The 23,756-nt window shown below is 45.8% G+C and overlaps 1 protein-coding gene and 1 pseudogene across 2 annotated transcripts in view; one reads left to right on the top strand and one right to left on the bottom strand.

Moving 5' to 3' along the window:
- LOC144953561 (uncharacterized) overlaps positions 1–23,756 on the top strand; it is a 50,719-nt gene that overhangs the window by 21,590 nt on the left and 5,373 nt on the right. The window lies entirely within an intron of this gene.
- LOC144953585 (uncharacterized) overlaps positions 1,531–23,756 on the bottom strand; it is a 39,038-nt pseudogene continuing 16,812 nt past the window's right edge. The window contains exons 3-4 of the transcript XR_013640842.1: positions 22,307–22,396; positions 1,531–4,625 (exon numbers count right to left, since the gene is read on the bottom strand). The product of XR_013640842.1 is annotated as an uncharacterized LOC144953585 (transcript). The remainder of the gene's footprint in view (positions 4,626–22,306; positions 22,397–23,756) is intronic.

Genomic DNA, 23,756 nt, shown 5'->3' with positions numbered 1-23,756 from the left:
CACTTAGTAGCAAATAGCGGTCGTTCTTGTTAAAGTGTTTGTGTATACACTCTGTGTATGTGCAGACTGTGTGTGTACGCTCTGTGTGTATGATGTGTGTACATTGTGTGTACACAATACGTCTACACTGCATGTGTGCACACAGTATGTGGGTGGTCCGAATCAGTCGGACGGCATTATCTTTTCATCAGCTGCGCAACGCTGTTTGGAAGCTACCTGGACTGTCACTAAGCATGAAGCTTCGGTTCTTCTCGGCCAGTCATGCCCTCCCTTCTCTAGGCATGTGAAACGTGGACCCCTCTAAATGGAACATCTGCGCCGGTTAGAAACACTCAGATTGAGGGAAGCCAAGTGGTAGCACATTATTTATTGCAGAGGTTCAAGGTACAAATCCGACGGGCACCCCTGGCTACTCTAGTAACATTAACCAAAATATGCACCGTCTGCTTAACAGTGGATGCAAAACAGTGTCATTAAAACACATAGGTCATTGCATGTGGGTGTCATTGTCAAAATTTGGGTAATTCCAAATATCCAAAAATTACACAACTGAGATTAGACATCAATTATTGCCCCCTACTGACAGACTCATGCCCACATGCAGGCTGGTGCTGGGCCACATTATGCCACACAGAGGCAGCTGCCACTTGGGGGTGCTCTTCGAGTGTTTGTGATGAGTTATGATATAAAACTCCGAATTGCTGAGGCAATTAAGCAAGTTTAATGCGTAGGCTTTCGTGACCAATCTAATTTATACGTTTTTTTGGGTTAGATCGCGTAAATATTAATGCGCTCTCTCTAGTCGTCTAGCCTAGCCACGACACAAGCCTGACTGTGTAACACCGATGGCGTGGACCGAGAAAGCCAACATCTATCCAGCCGCGCAATATCTAGCGAAGACGGCTGCAACAAAGGTGGCGAAGATGACAGCGACGACGATACGAGCCCACTCCAGAACCGGCAGCCCTGAGCTCCCGCTCTCAGCTGCTTTTATGGTACCCAGCATGGCCTGGCTCCGTGCCTGTCTTCAGGTTCCAGGGCTTCCAGATAGGGTCTTACATGATCCTTGCCCCAGTTCCTACACCCTGCCGACACACCTGTGTATATGCACACTGGCGTGTGTACTGTTTGTCCACCACAGTTGCCGTTGCTGGACAAGTCGGCTGACATCCAGCAACTGCAACCGGTGGTCAGGCAGAGAAACCCCAACCCCGAGGAACACCACCAACACGAAAAAAAAAAAAAAAGCCTTGGTTGTAACACTTCCCGCAACCATACAGTGCAACCGCAGCATCTCCCGCGAACCATAACCACATAGCGCAACCCCGGCGCCCAGGCGGACCGCCAACGAAAAGGACAACCCGCGGCGCCCACCCCCCCCGCCGCGAACCGCCAACATGCAGCGCAACCGCGACATGTGCAAGAACCCCATCAGGGAACGCACAACTGCGACGCCCCCCCCCTCCCCCCGAGAACCGATAATGCAACCCAAAACCCTCCCCCCCCCCCCGCATCCCACCTGACAAGGGAGAGTCCGCCTTTAGCAGAACATAGCTCACGTAAGCCGGTCCTTGACACTGGTCACCCCTGCTTTGGCAGGGTCTTGCATTCCTTGAGATTCTGAGGAATGGGAACAAAAAAACAATGGCCTAAAGGGCACGGCCCCTCCCTGAATTTCGCAGTAGCATCTAATCGGATCCAGCCCCTGACACTTCGCACACGGCAGTCACGGAAAGCATCAGAGACTCGGATCCGGTGGAGCTTGGGAAGATGTTGCCGGCAGGTCGGAGTGCGTCAGTGGCGCTGCCGGCACCCTGCTGCTATAGCGATGTGGCCTGGCTGACCACACTTGAAACACTCGGCCGTGGGACCCCAGGGTGGAGGGGGCTTCCCCGGTTGCCAACCCACCCACGCGGGCCTTCTCCCGTACGTCCCCAGGCCGCACACCACAGCCACCATGTCCTCCTCCTGCCACAGCCAAGCCTCCACTTTGGGCCAATACTGACAGGCCTCATGGCCCTGAATTCCTGGGCCACTTTCAAGGATGTGAACCCCATGCGTTCGGCGATGGGTAGGACAATCCCCGACTCCCGCGTCAGCAGCCTTTCCGCCGCCAAGGAGTCGAGCGCCGTCTCAACCATCTGGGGGTACGCCTTCTGCCCCAGCACCAACAGAGCCTCCCAGAAGGTGAAGGGCATTTTAGCCTTCCTTCGCTTCCGCTGGAGAAATTTCATGCGGGCGTCGCACGGTAGGCCAAAAATTGCCCCTTGCAGCGCCATTGACTCCGCCGCCCCTCCAGCGATATCCCGCGCTCTCCGCAAAATAGCACCTGCCAGCCATGCCAAGCCCTCCACGGGCAAAATGGTGCCCACCACATATACGGTCACCGGCCCAAGCTCCTCCACTCTCCCGCACCGACGGGGACCACCGCCAGGGTCCCCTCGTGACTCCTTTCCGCGCCGCTGGCTGTGGCGCGCTTCCCGCGCCGTTCCACGCTCCCCCGCGCTCCCCTCAGCACAGTGTTCCTTGGCCATGCCGCATGCTCGGCGCATGACCCCAGAGGATCGGGCTCGTCTCTCGCCAAATCGCCGCCGCTCTCCCGCCGATCCGCAGCTGCTCTCTCTCCGCCAATGGGCTTTGTAAGCGGGGTCCCGGGGCTGCCGGAGGGATGAATGTTTCACCATTCCCATCCTCTGATGACACGACAGGTGGGTTCTTTCTTCACCCCACTCCTAAGACCGGTTGTAGTATCATCATAGTGGGAGACAAGGTTTCTACAACACCTTCACAGGTTCACCATTGCACTCCCTAGTCGTCTAACCTAGCATAAATACAACCCTGACCATGTAACACCGATGGCGCTAACTGAGACAGCCAACAACTATACAGCCGCGCAATATCTAGCGAAGACGGCATTAATGAAGGCAGCGAAGATGACAGCAATGACGAGACGAACCCCCTCCCAAAACCGACAGCCCTGAGCTCCCACTCTCAGCTGCTTTTATGCTACCCAGCGCGGCCTGGCTCCGCCCAGGCCACGCCATCCTTCTTGAACCCACTAGCAGGTTCCAGGGGCTTTCAGATGGGGTCTTCCGTGACCCTTGCCCCAGTTCCTCTGCCCTGCCGACACACCCATGTGTATGCTCACTGGTGTGTGTACTGTTTGTTCACTGCAGTTGCCGTTGCTGGACAACAGTCAGCGTTATTACACTACACTAGTACAGCACACCGGTGTGTTGGAGAACAAATCGCGAAGTGGCGGGTTTCACCAAACTTTGAAATTAACACGATCTAACCCAAAAAAACCTCTATCATGGGCAATTAAGCACCACATAAATGTAAATATTATAATAACATAGTGAATGCTTGGGAGCTTATTCGCTCTCACTCCTGGTTAGAGGTCTACCCAACCCACAGGTCCGCAAATACTGGCCGCTCTTACTCTGCAGGTTGAACCTAGGAATTGAGTGTTCAACTTCATGTTATTTTAATTAAAGGCCTGTGACAAAGGTGCATCTATTGGAGCTTCATTGTCTCAAGCTTACACATCTACTGGGTCTCCATTTGACTTTGAATTGTCTAAGAAGTCCACCCATACCTCCACTTCCACAAACTGCTGGGAGTTGCCTCGCTCTGCCTCACAGGAAGAATTCTCCTCCTGCTTCACGTTGCCTCCATCTATGTGAAGGTCCAATTTTGCAGTTGAATCTTCATCTTCACATTTTACCATCACTTCTTCACTCTTCATCACTTCTTCACATTGCACCCTCGCCTCTTCAAAATTCACCTTGATACATTTCATTGCGTCCAAGCTGGAATTACATTCTTGTTCTTTTTTCAGCAGGGATGGGCTCATTGCAGCACTTGGACTTTCACAAGCTGATTTCAGACTCCGCTCCTTGGGGATCTTCTGATGCCTGTGTATTCTCTGGTGTCTTTGAAGATGTGATGACAGTGCAAACGCCTTCCCGCACAGAGTGCACTTGAAGGGTTTAGCTCCCGTGTGTGTTCTCTGGTGGCTCTGAAGATTTGATGATTGTGCAAATGCCTTCTCACACACACTGCACTTGAAGGGTTTCTCTCCTGTGTGTGTTCTTTCGTGGTCGTGAAGAATTGATGACCGTGCAAATGCGCTCCCTCACAGAGTGCACTTGAAAGGTTTTTCTCCTGTGTGTGTTCTCTGGTGGCTGTGAAAATTTGATGACTGTGCAAATGCCTTCTCACACACAGTGCACTTGAAGGGTTTCTCTTCTGTGTGTGTTCTGTGGTGTTTTTTAAGATTTGATGACTGAGCAAATGCACTCCCACACACAGTACACTTGAAAGGTTTAGCTCCTGTGTGCATTCTCTGGTGTTTTTTAAGATCTGATGACCGTGTAAACACCTTCCCGCATACAGTGCACTTGAAGGGTTTCTCTCCTGTGTGTGTTCTCTGGTGTCTTTTAAGATGTGATGAACCTGAAAATTCATTCCCACACACATTGCACTTGAATGGTTTCTCTCCTGTGCGAGTTCTCTGGTGCTGTGTCAAACTTCCAGTACGATCCGTGCTGTTTGCATACTGGTCGCATTGTTTCCTTCTTATACCGAGCTGCGCTGAGTCCCTTTGCTCCATCAGACCAATTCTGCAGAGAAAGCGTCAGAGGAAGTGTCCGCTGCAGTCAGAAAAACATATCCACACCATCTATGTCAGTATCAAGGCACAGAGAAATGCACATATATACACAGTCACACATGACTTACACGTCTATACTTAATCATATATTCATTATATAGTGAAAATAATTCCCCAATTCATCACGTGGGCTGTTAAGGCACACAATGAGAGGGACAAAGGTTATAAACATGCCTGGATGCCCTAGTATCTTTAAAATGAATGTTTACCCAAAACTCCAAGCACACAATTTTGGCTGTCAAGCTGTGAAAAGAACATTTAAGAAAAATTCGGCTATAATAGCAAAGTGTGTTGAAAATAATACTATTTGTATTATACAGAAATGCATAAATGAATGTTCAATCAAAACTTTGAGGTGTGAAGCCAGGCTCAGATTTGCTTGAATGCTCGGATGAACAGATCTAACTTCAGCTGCATATGTGCTGAGATATTACTGGTAGGAACCAACTGGTTACACCAGCCCACAGGGGATGAATGCGTCCATCGTGCAGGGAGGGGCTGGGTGGGGAGGGGCTGGGTGGGGAGGGTGGGGCTGGGTGAGGAGGGGCTGGTCACCCCGTGGTGCCCTTATAAAACTGAACGTTTAACCTACTCACACCGGCTTGTGCCCGCCCTCACAGTTGGGCATATTTGCGGAATACACCACGCCGCCGTTGACCCTGGCCATTGACCGAGCAACCCAACCTTTCTACCAGCTCCCTCCGCAGGAATGTGTTTTCCTGACTGTTTCCATTTTTACAAAAAGTCCCAGAGGAAAATTTAAATAAACTATTGTTTTGATTTAACCTCCACGTTCAATGGTTCATATACATTACTACAAATACAAACTTGACATTGTCACACACTGGCATGGTAAAAAAGTGGTTGTGTGTCCAGAACCATGCCTGGCCACCTTCATCTGCTCATTATTAATGCTTCCTCACTTCACCATGTAATTAATTTAAGATCAATCAACATAGCAGAGGCCAAAAATAAGTTATGCTTTCACTTACATTTCGATTTAAAGCTTTCGTGACTGCAGGGATTTATCTTCTTGGTTCTTTCGGTAAAGTCACGTAGAAGGGAAGTAATAAAATAATAAAAAGAAAACATAATAAAATAATTATCACGACGTTTCGGCCACAACACAAGCAGCCGTCCTCAGGTGAAGACCAGTTCTGTGGAGGCGACAGCGTCTAAATGAAACACCACCATGCTTGGAGCGTCTATTTAAGCTGGGTTGGAAGGGGGGGGGGGGGGAAATGTGCCTTGACAAAATAATCTGCATATCAAGAGGAATTTTGCATATTTATGGGAAATGCAGGAATGCGAATAGTGCTAATTTGTGAAATGCGTAGGAGGTGGGCGGGGGGTTTTCAAAGTCATATTATGCCTATGCATTATGCAGGATTAGCAGCATCAAAGGGAGGGGGTAGGGGTAGCATTAATAAAGGGAAGGAATGTTAATAGTATGTAGCTGCAGTAACTAAACAACCACGTAAAAAGCTAAAGTATAAACTACATAGTATCATCAGTATGCTAAATATACTCTCAATAAGCTGAGCTACCAACCGTAAGCAATACATTACAATTCTAGGTCGCAAAAAATATAATGTGCTTCCAGCCAAACTTTTTAAACTTTTTCCTTACATCACACGGGTCTATCCCGTACTATATGTTGCCATAGACAACCCCAACATTAAATTGTATACTGTATTACTATACACTATCCTATGTCTTAGAATAATACAGTGTAATATTACACTATGTATTATTCTACCCACCCAACTGTATACCACACTGCTGTATATTCACTATACAATTATGATACTATATACTACTTTATACATTGTATTAAACATTACACTTTAATACTATTTATTATTATACACTATAATTGTAATGTATTGCTTACGGTTGGTAGCTCAGCTTATTGAGAGTATATTTAGCATACTGATGATACTATGTAGTTTATACTTTAGCTTTTTACGTGGTTGTTTAGTTACTGCAGCTACATACTATTAACATTCCTTCCCTTTATTAATGCTACCCCTACCCCCTCCCTTTGATGCTGCTAATCCTGCATAATGCATAGGCATAATATGACTTTGAAAACCCCCCGCCCACCTACGCATTTCACAAATTAGCACTATTCACATTCCAGCATTTCCCATAAATATGCTAAATTCCTCTTGATATGCAGATTATTTTGTCAAGGCGCATTCCCCCCCCCCTCCAACCCAGCTTAAATAGACGCTCCAAGCGTGGTGGTGTTTCATTTAGACGCTGTCGCCTCGACAGAACTGGTCTTCACCTGAGGATGGCTGCTTGTGTTGTGGCCGAAACGTCGTGAGAATTATTTTATTATGTTTTATTTTTATTATTTTATTACTTCCCTTCTACGTGACTTTCACTTACACTATGTAACACGATTTTTGTCCCTGGATGGCTCGTGTTATTTTTTTTATTGGTTATGCCTAAAAAGTATAGAAAATGGATATTATTCCCCAAAAACTTTCCTTTTGTGACCAGGACTTTACGTGAAGGAATGACACAAATGCACACGTTTTCTCATTGAAAATAGGTAAATTTCAAAATTTCACTGTCCTGGTCACAAAAGCAAAGTTTGTGGGGAATAATAACCATTTTCTGTACTTTTGAGGCATAAGCAATTAGGAAATAACACTTACTAACCAGGAACAAAAATGTCCTACACAGTGTTATTAATGGAGTGGATTATTAACTTTGTTTTTGTGTCCTGGTCACAAAAGCAAAGTTTGTGGGGAATAATAGCCATTTTCTGTACTTTTAAGGCATAAGCAATTAGAAAATAACACTTACTACGCAGGGACATTTTTTTTGTTACACAGTGTTATCAATCATGTTTACTGTCGGCGATAATAATCAAACTAATTATTGAGTTCATAATGCTGTGAAATAACTGCGCTACAGCTCCCCACAAAGATAAACTCTTAAATACACATGAATTTCACATGGATCATTAACATCTGACCTATAAACGTCATTATTTCTGTCTGTGTCTGTCTGTGTACAAAACTTGCAAAGAATTTGGCTCGCAAACCGTGGGGTTGACGTTTAAAAAAAAAGAACCCAGGTACCACGCCATAAGCCCTGTATTGAGCCAGTGCTATTCCATTTTCACATCCGTCAACTTTAAAGTAGTTAAATTAACAATTTAGTGCTAGTTATTATTTCCTTACGCCTCTCAGCGCGCGCCAAAGCACGCATTTGCGCATGCGCGATAAAGTTGACTGGGGGTTGCCCCGAGCAATGCATACGCATTCGTTGGGAGTGGGGGGGGGGAATTATTTTTCGCGTAAAAAATGCAAAATAATACACACAACGCCGAGGTAAATTATTCAAAGTGTCACATCTTCTTCCCCCCCACCCCAATGTGTGCACTTACTAATATAGGGTCAGTAGATATTAATATTATAGCGCTTAGATACTATTTTTGTAGAGCAGGCAGGGGGATGGTGGAGGGGGTAGCGGCCCAGTCACCAGCCTGCCAATGTGCCACCTCGGCCGGCTGGGCAATCTAGGCGAGGCCGGGGGCTCTGCACGGGACTAGGCCTCACGACGGCACTCTGTCAAGTTCGTGCTATAGAGACGATATATACTGCTAGAGTCAGCATTTACTACTGTAGTGATAGCAGGTTACCACCACAGTCGTTATGCACTGCTGTAGTGATAGCAGGTACCACCACAGTCGGAATGATCTGCTGTAGTAATAGCAGGTACCACCACAGTAAGTATAAACTGCCGTAGTGATAGCAGGAACCACCACAGTCGGTATTTGTAGAACTGCCTGATTATTCATGCAGAGTTGAGCAGGTGCAGTGTTGTATGACATGAATTTCCCAGGCAGGTCATTTATTTTTGTGGAACATTTGCAAGGCCCCATTTCATGATGGAATTATCAAGGCACAGAACAAGATTCCCTAATTCCATCTCACTGAGTAGCCATTACCAAATCATCAGCAGATGTAACATGGTTGGCCAGCAGGGAACGATCCTTTAACTATAACCAGGCATCGATTAACACATCATTGTAACCGTAACGAATGCAATGTTTTTTATATGACCTTCTCAAACTACATAGTTATTGAAGATGCTATGTAATGTAATGCATGGGGCCAGAGTGAATTTCTGTCACAAGCCATGTTGAACAGGAAATGGCTCGGACTCCTGGTCACGCATCGTTAGACCGTCCTGCCCAAAATCATACAAATCCCCAAATCATGTGAGCAGAGGCATAGATGTGAAAACAAATAACCCAAAGCCCCAAGCCTCTTTATGGTACTTTATGGTACTGTAGGACTTAATTAAATCAAGAATGCAGAGATCTAGTTTCTGTTGTAGTAAATAGCGAGAAAATACAGCAGCGCCTTGCATATCGCGGAGGTTACGTTCTTTGAAATTGTCGCACGAAAGCTAAAAGCGCGATATTCAATACTTAAATCTTACCTAAGTAATGGTGTTAGGTAAACGTCAACTAAAATTTACATCAAAATTGAATTAAGTACTGTACTGTATTCCAAATAAACTAAACAATTAAAATAAACACGGAGAAACCATATACAAAAAATATTCCAAGACAAAAATAGTATAAATCTATAAAGATAAAGCAGACTTTGCGCTTGTGTAGCTTTTTTTGTGAAGCAAATTGAGCCAACACACCCCAAACTTTCCACGCACACTCACGGGTGAGTTAGTGTATTTTTCGCACTATTTTTAGCTTACCTTCTCACCTTCAACACCTATACCACCACCTGCACACTACAACCTCCCCGCTCCTCACCTCCCCCCCTCGCTTTCTATTGCCATGTGTTAAAGCCTGGGGCATTATCACTACTTCCGGTTTGCCACACATGCAAACACATTTTGACATTTCATCTACTACTATTCCACGCACTCACCATAAAAGCAGTGTCTCCACTGCACTGCTATATTTGTTCTCACAGATCTACTTGCATGTCTGACAAGACTCGACAGGCTCACCAGCATAGCAAAAATGTCATCAACACCAAGATGCAAGTCCTATTGCTGTGGCAAGACATGCTACATAAGCAAAACTCTTTATGTTCACAGTTTCAAGTGTGCCACGGAGAAGATGACTTCAGAGAACAATGTTGTCATTCATGCTGACTGAACTCCACGAGGTCAACATGAGTGCCGCTTAAATGCACTGAACAACATTTCACTCGAGGCATCGTCTTGCAACTGAGGAACAATACTCTACACAGAAATGAAACAGCGATCCTATGATGCTCTTCAATCTTTACAGATTTTCTGGCAAGATGATGGCTACAATTGACTACTTCGCCAAACTGATACAGCAACAGGCTTGCCAACACAAAAAAATAATTCCACCATGGACTTCTTTACCTTCAGGATCATGGTGCGAAACGGCAGCTTCAATCTCTTCTTGTGATGCAATAGAGCTCTTCCACTAAATTGCTGTCGACATGTATGCCAAAAATGTTAGCTTCATTCGATTAAACCCATCAGATGGAAAAACATCCAACATTGTCTATCCTGAAGCTCTCCAAGAGCAACGGATTTAAAAGCTGACCTCATGAAATAAACAAGCCCTGCGATTGTATAACACAACCGAAAAACCGTTACAAAAAATGCACATTTACCGACTTCCTTGTCAGAAATCAATTATTCTAACAAAGCCAGCATGGCAAGACATTACTCATAATGTTTGATTACTGAGACCTGTGCGAAGCCGGGTAACTTAGCCAATACTGAATAAATACTATACTGTCGATGATAATGTTTGTGCGTAAGTGGGGAGCGGTAGTGCAACAGTTAGCGTGCTGAGATATAATCCCAGCGAGCCGATTTATATTCCCAGAGCCAAGCCACAACATTTGGGTGTCGCCTGATGAAGCTGGTTGTAATTACTGGCGAAACGTCGTACTCAGATTGTAAATGTTGTGGCTTGGCTCTCCAACACACTGGTGTGCTGTACTAGTGACGAATTGGCCACGTTCTGTTTACGTGACAACCCCTACTAGTTGGCTGTGTCGGGTGGTGGCGGGTTTAACGACACCTTGATATATTTAGACGATCTAACCCAAACAAACCTGTATTATGGATGTATAGTTGGAGTTTGCGTGTCTCTCTCCCCGTGGTCGCGTGGATTTTACTCAGGATCCTCCGGTTTCCCCCTCCATTTAGAGTCAACATCACCACGCGTTTAGAGTATTTGACTGATATACATTTCCACACGTTGATAAGCCACTTTGTTGTGGGCAGGTGGCTTATAGAAAAGAGCGGTATAGCTCAAGCGGGCTTGGCCTGGTAAGATAAAAAAAACTAAATACATAAATTGTTTTTTTTTAAAGTAGTGAGCCAGATTAAGCAGAGAATTAAAGAAAATGCAATCAGGCGAGGGCAGGAGGCAAGGCCCCGCGTTGTAATGTTCCAACCTGGACATCGATTTCATACTCGCTGCTACTCAATTGATATCCCTACGAGAGAGGAGCGAGGCTCTACCTGGGTAAACAACAACAATAACCACGACAACAACAACCACGATGTGAACTTCTCACCTCAGATCTGTGAGCGCGCGCAGTGCAGCAGCTTCCTGGTATCTCGTGACGTCACGCGGCAGCAGGTGACATGAAGTTCCGTGCGGAGTGCAGCACACAATCCCCTTCCCCCAACGAGCTTGTTACTGAATAAATTATGAGCCATTCTAGATTTGAAGCTTTCGTGACTGCAAGGATTCATATTCTTAGGTTTTTTCGGTAAAGTCACGTAGGTAAAAACATTAAAATTAATAAAAATAAAATAAAAAACACGACGTTTCGGAGGCAACACAAGCTTCCGTCTTCAGGTGGAACCGTCACAGCCACGACAGCTGTATCAAGTAAATGAGAGATTGCAGGAGCTACCACTCCGTTTATATAATGGTTGGAGAGGGGGGAAGAGCCAAGTACAGCACACGTTTTATTCATATGGTAGGGTGAGGCTATAGAGGGTGAGCCTTTGTTATGGTTTGTGACAACTAAACATGGTGAACATGGTAAACATGGTACACCTGTAAGTTGTCTGTCAAATAATAAATAAGATTGGTCAAATAAGTGTAGTTAAATCTTTTTTGCATAGTTAATCACATCTTTCCAATGATTACTCAGTTTGTAACCATCATCACGGTTGAAATTATGTCTGTGTTTGTATATTTGTATAGCTTCGTGTACAAACCTTTGATGGTAGCCAGGAGGTTTGCAGAGAACCTTGGTCTCGGAAAAGACAATTTCATGAGAGCCCACCGAGTTGTAGCAATGATCGGCCGTTGCCACCAGCAGCTTCCCGCCCTGCTCCCTCGCGCGGGCGTGTCTGCAGCCTTTGGCTCACTCTCCACTGCTAGATGAGTGGCGTCGGCACGGTGCGGTCCTTGAAGAGGCTCGGTCGCTTGACGCTTGGTGGCGCCCGGGTGGTGCTGCTCGTGCACTCGTGCGCTGGCGGCTGGCTGCGCTCGTTCGCTTGTGCTGGTTCAAGTTCAAGTTAATGTATTAGGTACAGTGATACCTCGGTTCACGAACGCTTCTGTTCACGAACAACTCGGTTCACGAACAGAAAAGTTCATAGAAATATGCTCCGGTTCACGAACTCCACTTTGGTTCACGAACAGGAGCCGCGGCCATTTTAATGCTATTTCCAGGCTGTCACATGGTCGTGACTTCCTGTAGGAAGATCGTGGAGAGAAGAAGAGACACAGAAAGAAGTACTGTGAGTACTGTGAAGACACTTTCAGTGACTTTTTGCTTTTTGGTGTGCTTTTTAGCACATACAGTACTGTACTGTACTACTGTACTGTACAATACTGTACTTACTGTATTGTACAGTTCACCCGTTTGAGTGCTTACTGAAGTCATCTCAAGCAAGGTTAGTGTTCTCTCTTTATACATTACTATACTGTACAGTACTAATGTGTATTGTAATTTGTTTCATATTTTTGTGCTTCAAAAACCAAAAAAAAAGGTCAGAACGGATTAACCGGATTTACATTGAACCCTATGGGAAAATGTGCCTCGGTTCACGACCAATTCGGTTCGCGGCCAGTCAGTTCACGAATTAAGTTCGTGAACCGAGGTATCACTGTATAGCCCTGAGCCATTCGGCAACAAACAAAAACATGAACAAAAAAACATCTTAAAGTGAATATGTGACTGAGTGCAAACATAAAATCCAATTAAAGACAGCAAAATATTGCAGAAAAAAATATTGTACACAAACGCTGTGTGCAAAAATCCCAGTGGGATGCAAGTCAAACAACCAACAACAACCACAAGACAACTGAGATTAAGGCCATCAGTCTAACTCCGTACTACAACAAACATGGCTAAACCAATACTTTTCGAAATCACCAAGATAAAGCCATGAAAGCAATGAAACAGTGATCATAGGAACTGTGACGGAATTTTCACAATAAATGGCATAAACAACATGAACTACCAAAACCCTGCGGCCACAGCTGGCTGCATGAGTCACTCCACAACAGCAGGAGCATCAATCGGAGTATTATAATTTTTCAATGCACCTTTAAGATCAGCACACTAAATCAAAACACAGGTCATACTTTATAGCGATCATCCGGAGCGAAACAGCTGGTGGCTGGCACCTTTGTGCTCTATGGCCGTTGCAGCTGTTTTGTCCACAGCTGGATGACGAGTTGGCACGACGCTCACCGTCGTGGTGCGCAGTGATTCCGTCGTCGGATAGCGCGCAGCTCCTCCACTGCTGGATGTCTTGTCTGTTCTCAGCAGGTGCTGGTCGATGTGTGTGTGTATTAAACACACGGCGCATTCGATGGCGCTCTCCTCTTCCTCACGGGCGGCTGATCAGGCTCTTCCCACTGCTCCATTCTCTCTGGCGATGCACGATGGCTCTCGTCACTCATCCGCTGTCTGCTGGTCCTCTGCGATGCTCGCTTGGTCGATGCTTGGCGATTTCCGCCCTTTCTCCAGGTTGATTGCTTGTCACTCTCTCTCTCATTTTCTCCGTGCTCTCTCCTTGATCGTGCGGCTGCTAGCTTCACACGAACACCCGCCCTTACTTCAGGGCTGCGTTGGCTCAGGCTCTTTCACGAGAGTGATAGCTGGAATTTCGCAAGCTTCACTCGCACTTAACCACACCTCGTCACTTCGTTCTGCGAGAAGCGACACCGGCCATCGGTATCGGTGTTTGCTCCCTCGCGACGGCACCGCCAGCCGGAGCACGGCTGAAACCCAGCCTCGACCCAGACTGAACTCAGACTTCTGCGACTCTAACGACCCCTCCTCGTTCCATCTCTCCTCGAGGCACGATCCATGGTTTGTGTCGATGCCTCGGCAAGCCTCCGCCCCAACTCCCTTGCGAGCCTCCCTCGCAACGCTGCGTCGCCAGCCGAGTCACAAGACTGAGCGCGACTCGAACCAGACTGAACTGCGTGATGTGCGTTTGTGTTTAAAACCCAAAATGTGAAAAAACAGACGCCCCAGGAATGCTAGGCCCCAGACCCCCCCCTCGCGACCCTTTTGACCCCCCAGTCTCCCTGAGTGGGTCATCCCGAGGCCAGACCCCCAATACGTATTTATTGCTGGCATGTTTGTGCCGAACCGTTGGAAGACAAAGGTGGCCGGGGAGGTCCTGAGGTCTGCCGTTCAATGGCATTCCACGCCCTCCAGATGCCCGGAGTGGAATGTGAGGAGTAGCGGGTTGTTTTCATTATTTAATTAAAAAAATAGATATTGGCCTAATTATTCTTAATATAATTTTTTGGAAAAAGGGGCATAAATACAAGTGTCTATGTAAACTGTTGGCACAGTCGGGGGCACAGGTGGTGCATCGACCAGTCATCTCAGTCAGTCGACCCATGGCACATGCTGGGTCTGCCCCGTGAACTCCTCTTCACGTGGCCTTAACGTGCACATAGCCTGGCACAAGCGCCGTGGTGACATCACTGCCACTTAGTGGCGAATGGCGATTGTTGTTCTTGTTACTGTGTGTATACACTCTGTGCAGAATGTGTGTATACACTCTGTGCAGAATGTGTATACACTGTGCGGGTACACTGTATGTACATGGTGTGGGTACACTGTGTCTGTGTACACTGTGTCTATGTACACTTCTGGTGTCACGACCTTGGAGCAACTCCGCGAACGCCGCGATCCCCTCCCGGCCCCCGCAATGTCCTGGCAGGGGGTTGCCTGGCACATCGGGTTTTAATTCGAAGGGCCCCTAAGGGGAGTCCCACGGTTTCCCGGTGCCAGGAGATTGGCCGACCCCCACAGGACAGGTTACTTTGCGGTGCCCCTAAATTAGCTTAAAATTGTATGGGCGCAAAAAGAAAAGATTCCCTGGGCCAACCGCAACGAGTTACTCACAACATTGGGGGGGGGGGGGGGGGAGGACGGAGGGTGGAATATTAGGCATAAAGAGCAGACCCGAAGAAACTACTGGGCACGGGAGAACGATGAGCAAGGAACCCTGAGCAAGGGACAATGGGTGGGGGCATAACGGATGCTCCAGGTGGGCGCGTGATTGGTTGCGTGACGCGACGCCCAACGGCCTTTGAAGTTTAGATTATAAAGGTGGGAGCCCAGGGACGATTGGGGGAGTTGTCTACAACCTCCGGGCCATCACGACCCACTCTCTGCCTGCCATCCTGCCTCTTCAAACCGCTCACAGCATCCGTGTGATTGGGCAAGTCTTCTCGTCCTTCTCTCTCCGACTCTCCAAGCGTCCGTGGGACACCGCGAGTCCGGTTTCAAGGTACGGGGTAGGACGTTTTTTCAGTATCATCTCATTAAACGGGATGTCGGACGACGTCCAAATTATTCTTAAGAGGTGTGTGATTTGATGGGCACCTGAAGATTCAGACTTCGCCCTATCACCACCTGATGGATGGGATGGTTGCATGGTGGCATGGAACCCTGTTGTCCAGGTTGTGTCGATGGGTGTATGCGGATTTTGTCTACCTGCGTTGGGTTTGCTTCAGTCGCAATTGAAAAGTTTTTTTCCACCGGGTGGGATCCCTTCATCTCCAGCTACCCAAGGGCCAGGTGGCTGATGTGTCCAACGAGCTGGGGGCACGTGTCCGCTGAGGTCATGTCTCAGGGCTTTTTGGGTTGTCTGCCTAGTTTTCCAGTACCTGACACCCTCGACGTCACAGGTCGCATCGACCCGGGGTGGACTTGGGAGTGTGGAGCTGCCATCGCCCACCCCTCTGGCGCATGTCGGTTCTTCTCCTCTGGAGGGGTCGCGCCCATTAGGCAATCTTCAAGTTGTCCCCGGGGCCTCTAGGGAGCCCAAGCCCATCTCGCCTGGACAAGGACCCTTTCAAACACTGTCTGCTTTAAATAACCCTTCTACGTATTATTACCCTGACACCGGTTGTTGGTGGTCACACACGCGAGTCGGATGGGTCATTGGCTGATCCTGGAGTAGGTGTATGCTTGTCTGGAGGTTGGACCGGCCCTTGTACATTTCTAAAAAATTAAATTCTCTCTCTCTTGCCCATTCTTCGTGACGGTATATATTGTAGATATTGTATTTATTGCTCGTTCAGGGTTGTTAATTGCCGCTTGCTTTGTTAGGTTTTTTGTAATTGTTGCACAAAATATTTTGGGAGGCATTATTTTGATGTTGTTAACAGGGGTATTTTATCAGCCGGGGACAGCTGTTTTAGAAAGGGGGGGGTGATGTAGTGACGTTGGTGGTGTCATTATGGTGTTGGCACCACCCACTGTCATAAGAGTGATACGATGCGCCTGGAACCTCTCTTGGGCACCAAAGTATGGCTTTGCAAGCAGGCCCTAGGGGGCAGTCCTGGTGATGCCCTGAGAGGGGGCAAGTGGGGACATGGTAGTCTGGGTGAACCTGAGAGGGCACGTGACCAGGACAGGGGAGTGAGGGGGGCCCAAGGGGGGTTTGAGGGACACGTGATGCTCGGTCAAGATCCTTCGGGAATGGTCTCGAAGGGGGCGTGGCCGAAGGCAAAGCAAGGTCACGCTCAGGAGCATAAAGGGGCAGTCCCGAGTGTGTTCTTGGCTGTTCTTTGGAATCAACCCTTGGCGTTACGTCTCTTCGATCTTCGGTCTTTGCTCGGCCACGTGGGTCTTCCAGCATGTTGCCGACTGACCCGGTTATGTAGTTACCCTGTTAAAGTAGTTATTACCCTGTTAGGGTCTAGTTAGTGTGTACGTTTATGTAGTAAGCCCTGTTGGGGCCGTGTAATAAACGTGTTGCCTCCAAGTCAAGTGTGTGCCTCAGTATTCACCACTATACTTCTATGTTTATCAGAATAACACAATTACAAAATTGACTAGGTGACATTTTCTATAAAGCTGAGCAGGTGGCTTTGGTTATACTTGTGGCGTGTGTCCATTGGCCAGTTGATCCCGTGGAGGGAATATAAAAAACTAGAGGGGCCAGCACATGTGAAATGGAGTCGAGACAGATTTGTAATCATGAGTGAGAATGAGGTTGCATAGCATTCAGCTTATTCACAGGCTTGACTGATTACATGAATGCATCCGGGGGTAGGCATCATCCAATCAGAGATGAGCTTGCTATACATGTGACGTAATTGAGCACGGACGTTAAAATAGTTGGAATGCAAAGTTTTCTGGTGCCTTTTAAAAATATACATTTAGGATCGTGTTTTAATGGTTACATGTGCATTGATAAGAGTATAAATGTTAACTGTTGGACATTGCTATTACAGTGTCCGTCAGGTGTGGCCGTGCCTTTCCATACACTCCCAAGGTGTTTTTATACACACTTGATTTTTTTAAAGCAATCTAATATTTATTATGTTTTATATACTTTAAAATGTTCATAATTTAAAACATGTTAAATGTCGCGCGTGACTGTTGCACTTGTTTGTTTTTAGTCCATTGGAGGGCAATATAATTGGTCTTAGCCTGACATTACTTTATTAATTTAACATCATGATGATGATGATGTCAGGTTTCTCTGCAAGCCGACTGTACATCATAGCTGCTGGCTGTACGAACACATATTACACATACTAGATTTGAAGCTTTCGTGACTGCAATGATTCATACTCTTAGGTTTTTTCGGTAAAGTCACGTAGGTAAAATATAATAATAAATGAAAATAACTAAATTAAATCACGACGTTTCGGAGGCAACACAAGTCTCCGTCTTCAGGTGGGACCGTCACAGCCAAAATTACTGTATCAAGTGAAGGGAAATCCAAGAGACAAGATCTTATAACTGATTAAGGGGAGGGGGGAGGGGCTTATCTAAATGTGGCAGTCAGGGACTTGGAGGGGGGGGAGGTGGGCGGGGCTAGAAGGGGAAAGTACCTGTTAAGCACCTCCGCAAGAATTACGGCCGGTGTTGGCTTCCAAAACCAAAAAAATACCTACGTGACTTTACCGAAAAAACCTAAGAGTATATTATACGTAGTGTAGTGTTTTTTATTATAGTGCAGAGTATTTCGCCTGCATAGATTACTTCACATCAAATGTGGGGCCTAATCAGACCAAGATAAACTACACGAGAATCAAATACAATAACAGCAGTGTTGCAGGCCAGTCCTGCATGGCTGGACGCCTTGTAATATGTGAATGTTACAACCTGGACATGGACTCCACTGCTTTCCTGGATTATCAAGAGCAAGTGAAGGTTTATTGAGATTCTTAGTGAGTGGCAATCTTTAGTTTATTTGGGACAGGTTGAGAAGAAATGTATTATGATTAGGTCCATGGAACCAGTGTTGTTGAACAAAGTACAATACATGAGGATGACAGAGGATCTATTCGGGAAGTGTTTTTTCAGGTAATTGTCAGTTCTCTCCCTTTGAAGGGTTCAAAATTCAAATGCGGCTGGCAGCTCTGGTTATTACTGCGGCTACAGTAACCTGAAAAAATATGCACCATCTGCTTCACAGTGGATGTTAAAATTCCTCCGATGGCATTCAAAATAAATAAACCAAACTAGATTCGAAGCTTTCGTGACTGTAGAAATTATTCTGGTTCTTTCGGTAAAGTCACGTAGAAAATCAAATCATAATAGAATACGACGTTTCCATTGCAACACAAGCAACCATCATCAGGTAAGAATGAATGAGAAAAAACAAACATAGTAAACTTAGAAACACAATGCAACACAACACAGAGCCGGCCAACACAACAGCCAACACCCAACCTGGCTCACCACGCTCCTCCAAAGAATGACAAACAGAAAGACAGTGCCACTGTGTCGAGGCCTTAAATAGAGAGGGGAGGAGTTGGGGCAGAGAGAGGGTGAGGGATTGGGGAAAAGGACGATGAGAGAATTGTGTGGAATTCCGGCCCATAGTGGCCGGAGGAGAAACAATGGACTATAAACAAACCAGCACTGCTCTTACTCTACATTTAAAAATTCCCCCCAAACCTACACATTGACAATCGGCTGGGATTTGTCTCGGGTTCCCTCACAGTCCAACATCTCCTCCTGCTATCAGCTGCCTTTATCGACGACCTGGAGGTCAAACCCTGGAGTCTTCATGTCACCTTTTCCCCTGGCCATTTATCAAAGCTAGAAATGCCTTATGGCTATAGCATTACAAGCGATGGGCTTGTGGCACTGGGATTTTCACACCTCGAATGCAGACTATGCTCCTTATGGATGTCCTTACGCATGCTTTGGTTTCAAAAACACTTCAAAGGCCTTCAAAGTGTACTTGACAGGGTTTCTTAATGTGTTCTCTGGCAGTTGTGAAGATTTGATGACCGTACAAACGTTTTACCACACAAAGTGCACCTGATGGGCTCCTCTCCTGTGCGTGTTGTCTGTTGTCGGTCAAGATTTGATGACCATGCAAATTAATTCCAAGACTCAGTGCACAGTCATCACATCCCGTGGATGAGGGGAGTTCTGCTCTTGGGGAGTTCTGCTCTTGGTGAGGTCAGAAACCAGATAGGGAGGTGCTGACATCACCCACTCGTGACTTTGGTGACGTCTTCAGCAGGAGGCTTTTACATATTTAAGTAAACATGTGGTAAGCAGTGGGATAGATGGACAGTCATTTAAAACAGATATTAAAATACTATTTGGGTCTTTTGGTAAAGTCACGTAGATAGAAAAATAATAAAGAATCCTGACGTTTCGATCGCAACATGAGCAATCGTTTTCAGGTGAAAAAATACAGCAGGCAAACTGCTGAGGCAAGAGAAATATATATATTTCGTGACTTTAGCGAAAGACCCAAAGAGTATGAATTCCTGCAGTCATGAAAGCTTTAAGTCTAGATATTCAAATTCAATAAAACCTAGGCTAGAACACAAATCGGTAACAAAAATCCATTATGCATTTCAAATGTGCTCTTAAAATTACTTCCTTGCTATGAAACAGATCAGCTGACACGACGTTTCTTTCATTTATCGGTCTCTCCACGAAACAAATAAATGTTTTACACAAACTATAAATAGCAGTCTTCTGGGAGTGCATCATTGATTCAGCACAAGCCACCTGTGGACCGGTATTGGTGTAAAATGTCTGAACAGCAGTCAGGCTTGCTTCAACCAATGGTTATGAACATCCAGATGTTAATCAGCAAGGAGCATTCCTAGTCCTAGTTCGACAAAATCTAAAAAACACGTAATACTAAATTAACAGGTCCCTGCGGGGTGGGCTAGTAGGAACGAATAACCAAAGAATATAAACATCATGTATTATTACACTTGTTTAGCCAGGAAAGCCTCACTGAGTGTAAAGGTTTTTGTAGTGTCCTGCCAAGTGTTTGCAGTAGGGGGCGATGTTGCTACACCTAATCGGACGATACAAAGGGAGAGTTTGAGGCCGAGTTCTAGGCTTTAGGCCTAGCTGTAGGCTTTAGGCCGCTGTGAGTTAATTTTTAATTTAAATGTTTTAATTATTAATGTAAAAGCTTTAAATGTAAATGTTTCTATTTAAAAACATCAAGGAATGTAACATTGTTAAACATTAACTCCCTTTCACACACGCGGGGGTACGATACGAAGGGAGAGTTTGAGGCCTAGTTCTAGGCTTTAGGCCGCTGTGAGTTAATTTTTAATCTAAATGTTTTAATTAAAAACTATCTCAGGGAATGAGTTAATTTTTAATTAAAATGTTTTAATAAAAAACTATCTCAGGGAATAAAAAAACTATCTGAGGGAATTATAAGGGAATGTTACACTTGGTTAGCCAGGAAAGCCTCACTGAGTCTAAAGGTTTTTGTAGGGTCCTGCCAAGTGTTTGCAGTAGGGGGCGATGTTGCTACACGTAATCGGACATCGGACGGACGGACGATATAATCTATTGTTGGCTGGTTCACTTCGTTCCTACCAGTATAATTCGTGTTGTGAAGAATGTATCTCCGAAACGTAACTTAAGTTGTATGCTGATGAATGGTGCGAATTTTCCTTATTTCAAAGACAATGACTTTTTCCAGAGGCAGATGCTTCCTCAATCACGAAAAATACCAGTTGACCCATATCACAAGAACAACAGCTCTCACGTGAGTTATCTGTATAGGTTACTTCCAAAACACACACCTTCTCCTACAATCACGTATTCCATGTTTGACCTTATAGACAAAATGTTAAATGTACGCACAAAATCAGACAAGTAATAATTAAATTATAAATCTAAATTATCGATAGGCATATTGACAATGTAATTACTGCACTGAAATGTACTTCATCATGTTATATCATATTTACAAGAAGTTGATCTCTGTCGGATGAGGCTTACACCTGCAGCACTCAGATTGAGGGAAGCCAAGTGGTAGTGCACTCTTTTTGTTTCGGAGGTTCAAGGCTCAAATCCGACAGGCATCCCTGGTTAGTCCAGGAACATTAATTACAAATATGCACCGTCTGCTAAACAGTTTATCGATTGTAAATCATACTATTGCGTCATTAAAACGCGTAAGCGATTGCATGCTGTCGTTGTGGTAAAAATTTGGCAAATTCGAAACATTACCCACAAATTACACAAGTGAGATTACACATCAATCATTGCCCCCTACTGACAGACTCATGCCCACATGCAGGCTGGTGCAGGGCCACCTTATGCCACACAGGGGCAGCTGCCACTTGGGGGTGCTTGTTGTATAGTCTTGAAAAAAATGCATTTTATTAAAGTGCGCTAATTTATGGAAATATGTACATTTATGCAATTATGAAAATTATGGTCGGCTTTGTTGCCTAGGGTGTATTACCCTTTTAAAGTCCTTTAAAAATGACAATATTCATACGAAACGTGCTAAAGAAACATGTGCCCAATGGCAAAAGTTGACGATTAATTCATTAGTAAGATTATGCAATTAACGAAAACAAAGGACTAAAATGTAACTCAAGGGACAGAACAATGCTTTTCACGATCAACTAATAGTTAACGCACCACCTTGGGATGGCAACCCTTTTCGAAAAACACGAAGATAACTTTTTGGAACAATCTTATTAGTTCTAATATACATGTTATGTGTGTGGCTATGTGTTGTATTCGTGCTAACTGTTGAGTTAGCAGCTTCCGAGGTGCAGCGTTCCTTGTACCGAAAACGCCTCAGGTCCCCAGGAGGAGCGCTGGGTCTGTGTGTGTCGAACACACGGTGGTCTCGGCTGCTTCGTCAGTCTCTCTCCATCGCTGGGGTGGTTGCCGAGTCAGCACGCTGGTCACGCTGTCGGCGGTGCCCGTGCTGGCAGGGATGATGGGTCCGGCTCCATCTGCATTGATGTGCGCGATCATCCTGTCGCCAGACACCGCTCGCAGCTTGTCCGCTGGTTGCTGCGCGTCCCCCCCCCCCCCTTGGCACCAGACACTGCTGATCCTTGTAGACTGTGGGGCGACTTGGAGAGACAGCGCCTGTCTTCTCCCCCCCGCCCCGCCTCTTCAAGAGAGTCCTCTTCCAATTGTCTGTATGACTCGTGCTGCACATAGGACATGCTATAGATCAAGTTATATCATTCTATGTCAGTCTCTGATCCAACCCTCAACTAAACTTCGCCTGTGGGTAGCGATTTAAAGGGACACTCTCACGAATAGTGGTTGCACCAGTTTTCCCTCGAAGGGTTGACTTTGATCGGAGCGCTCTCGAAACGATTGTCCCTCTATGATCGTAAGTGTTGGCTGTACAGAGCGACCTCGCCACCGGGAATAGTAATGCATGGATGGAGCATTCATCGGTGATGCGTTTGATGGTTTGGATTTCTCCACAGTCGCAGTTGTTCTTGCTTATATATACATTTTCCACCTCGGGCTCTTTCTTCTCACAAATGGGCAGCTGTTTTCTTTTTGAAGTCGCTTGAGCTGTTTGTTGTCTGGATGTCTTTATTACCACCATGTTTCTGTTCACGTTTTGGGCAGCGTTCCCCACGCTTCCATCACGGGTTGGAAGTGTTACATTTTTTTCGCATCAGACTTGCAGTCTCTCTCAAAAAGGGGCGCTGTGGCCTTTGAAATCGTGACCTATTGTGCATGGGTTTGCTCGCTGTCGCCATGTTTTCCATCTGCTCATCACGGGTTGGAAGTAAAACATATATTTTACACCTCTTATAGTTTGATACCGTACCACTTTCTGCAGTTTTGACTGTGCAAGCGACTAAAAGTACATTTGGAGCAGCATTCACAGCACTCACGTCGCGTTTTGGAATTCTTGCATGGTATTTGATATATTAGGAGCCACCCCCCTGCATACATAATTAACTGCTACCATGTGCTGTTAGCTACTGGAAGACAAAGGCGGTTGGTGAAGCTCTGATCCCGTCGAATACATATCATCTTGGTTGTGTGTGATTGACACATTTCGCATTGTATCTCTTCTTAACGACCCTAGGTCTTATACTTTCATAATTATTATTTGGTTCATGCTTAACCAAGATATGGTATACCATAGTTGTTACCAAGGATATTCCGTGGGTTTATTAACCTTTGTTCCCTGTCTGTATCGCCAGGGATCTGTGCTTCTTATTCTCAAGTCATATTTTTATATCCTGAGGTTGAAGATATAGCTAAGATTCGAACCTTACTTTTGTATTTTAAAAACCCAAGTCAGTGCATAATGATTAATTGCCCTTGGGTGGATTTTCGCTGTCCAAGGGAGGTTCGTG

This window comes from Lampetra fluviatilis, chromosome 78 (genome assembly GCF_964198595.1).
Source record: "Lampetra fluviatilis chromosome 78, kcLamFluv1.1, whole genome shotgun sequence".
Lineage (NCBI taxonomy): Eukaryota > Metazoa > Chordata > Hyperoartia > Petromyzontiformes > Petromyzontidae > Lampetra > Lampetra fluviatilis.
The sequence above is the reverse complement of the archived record's forward strand: the minus strand, read 5'-3'. Positions and strand labels throughout refer to the sequence as shown.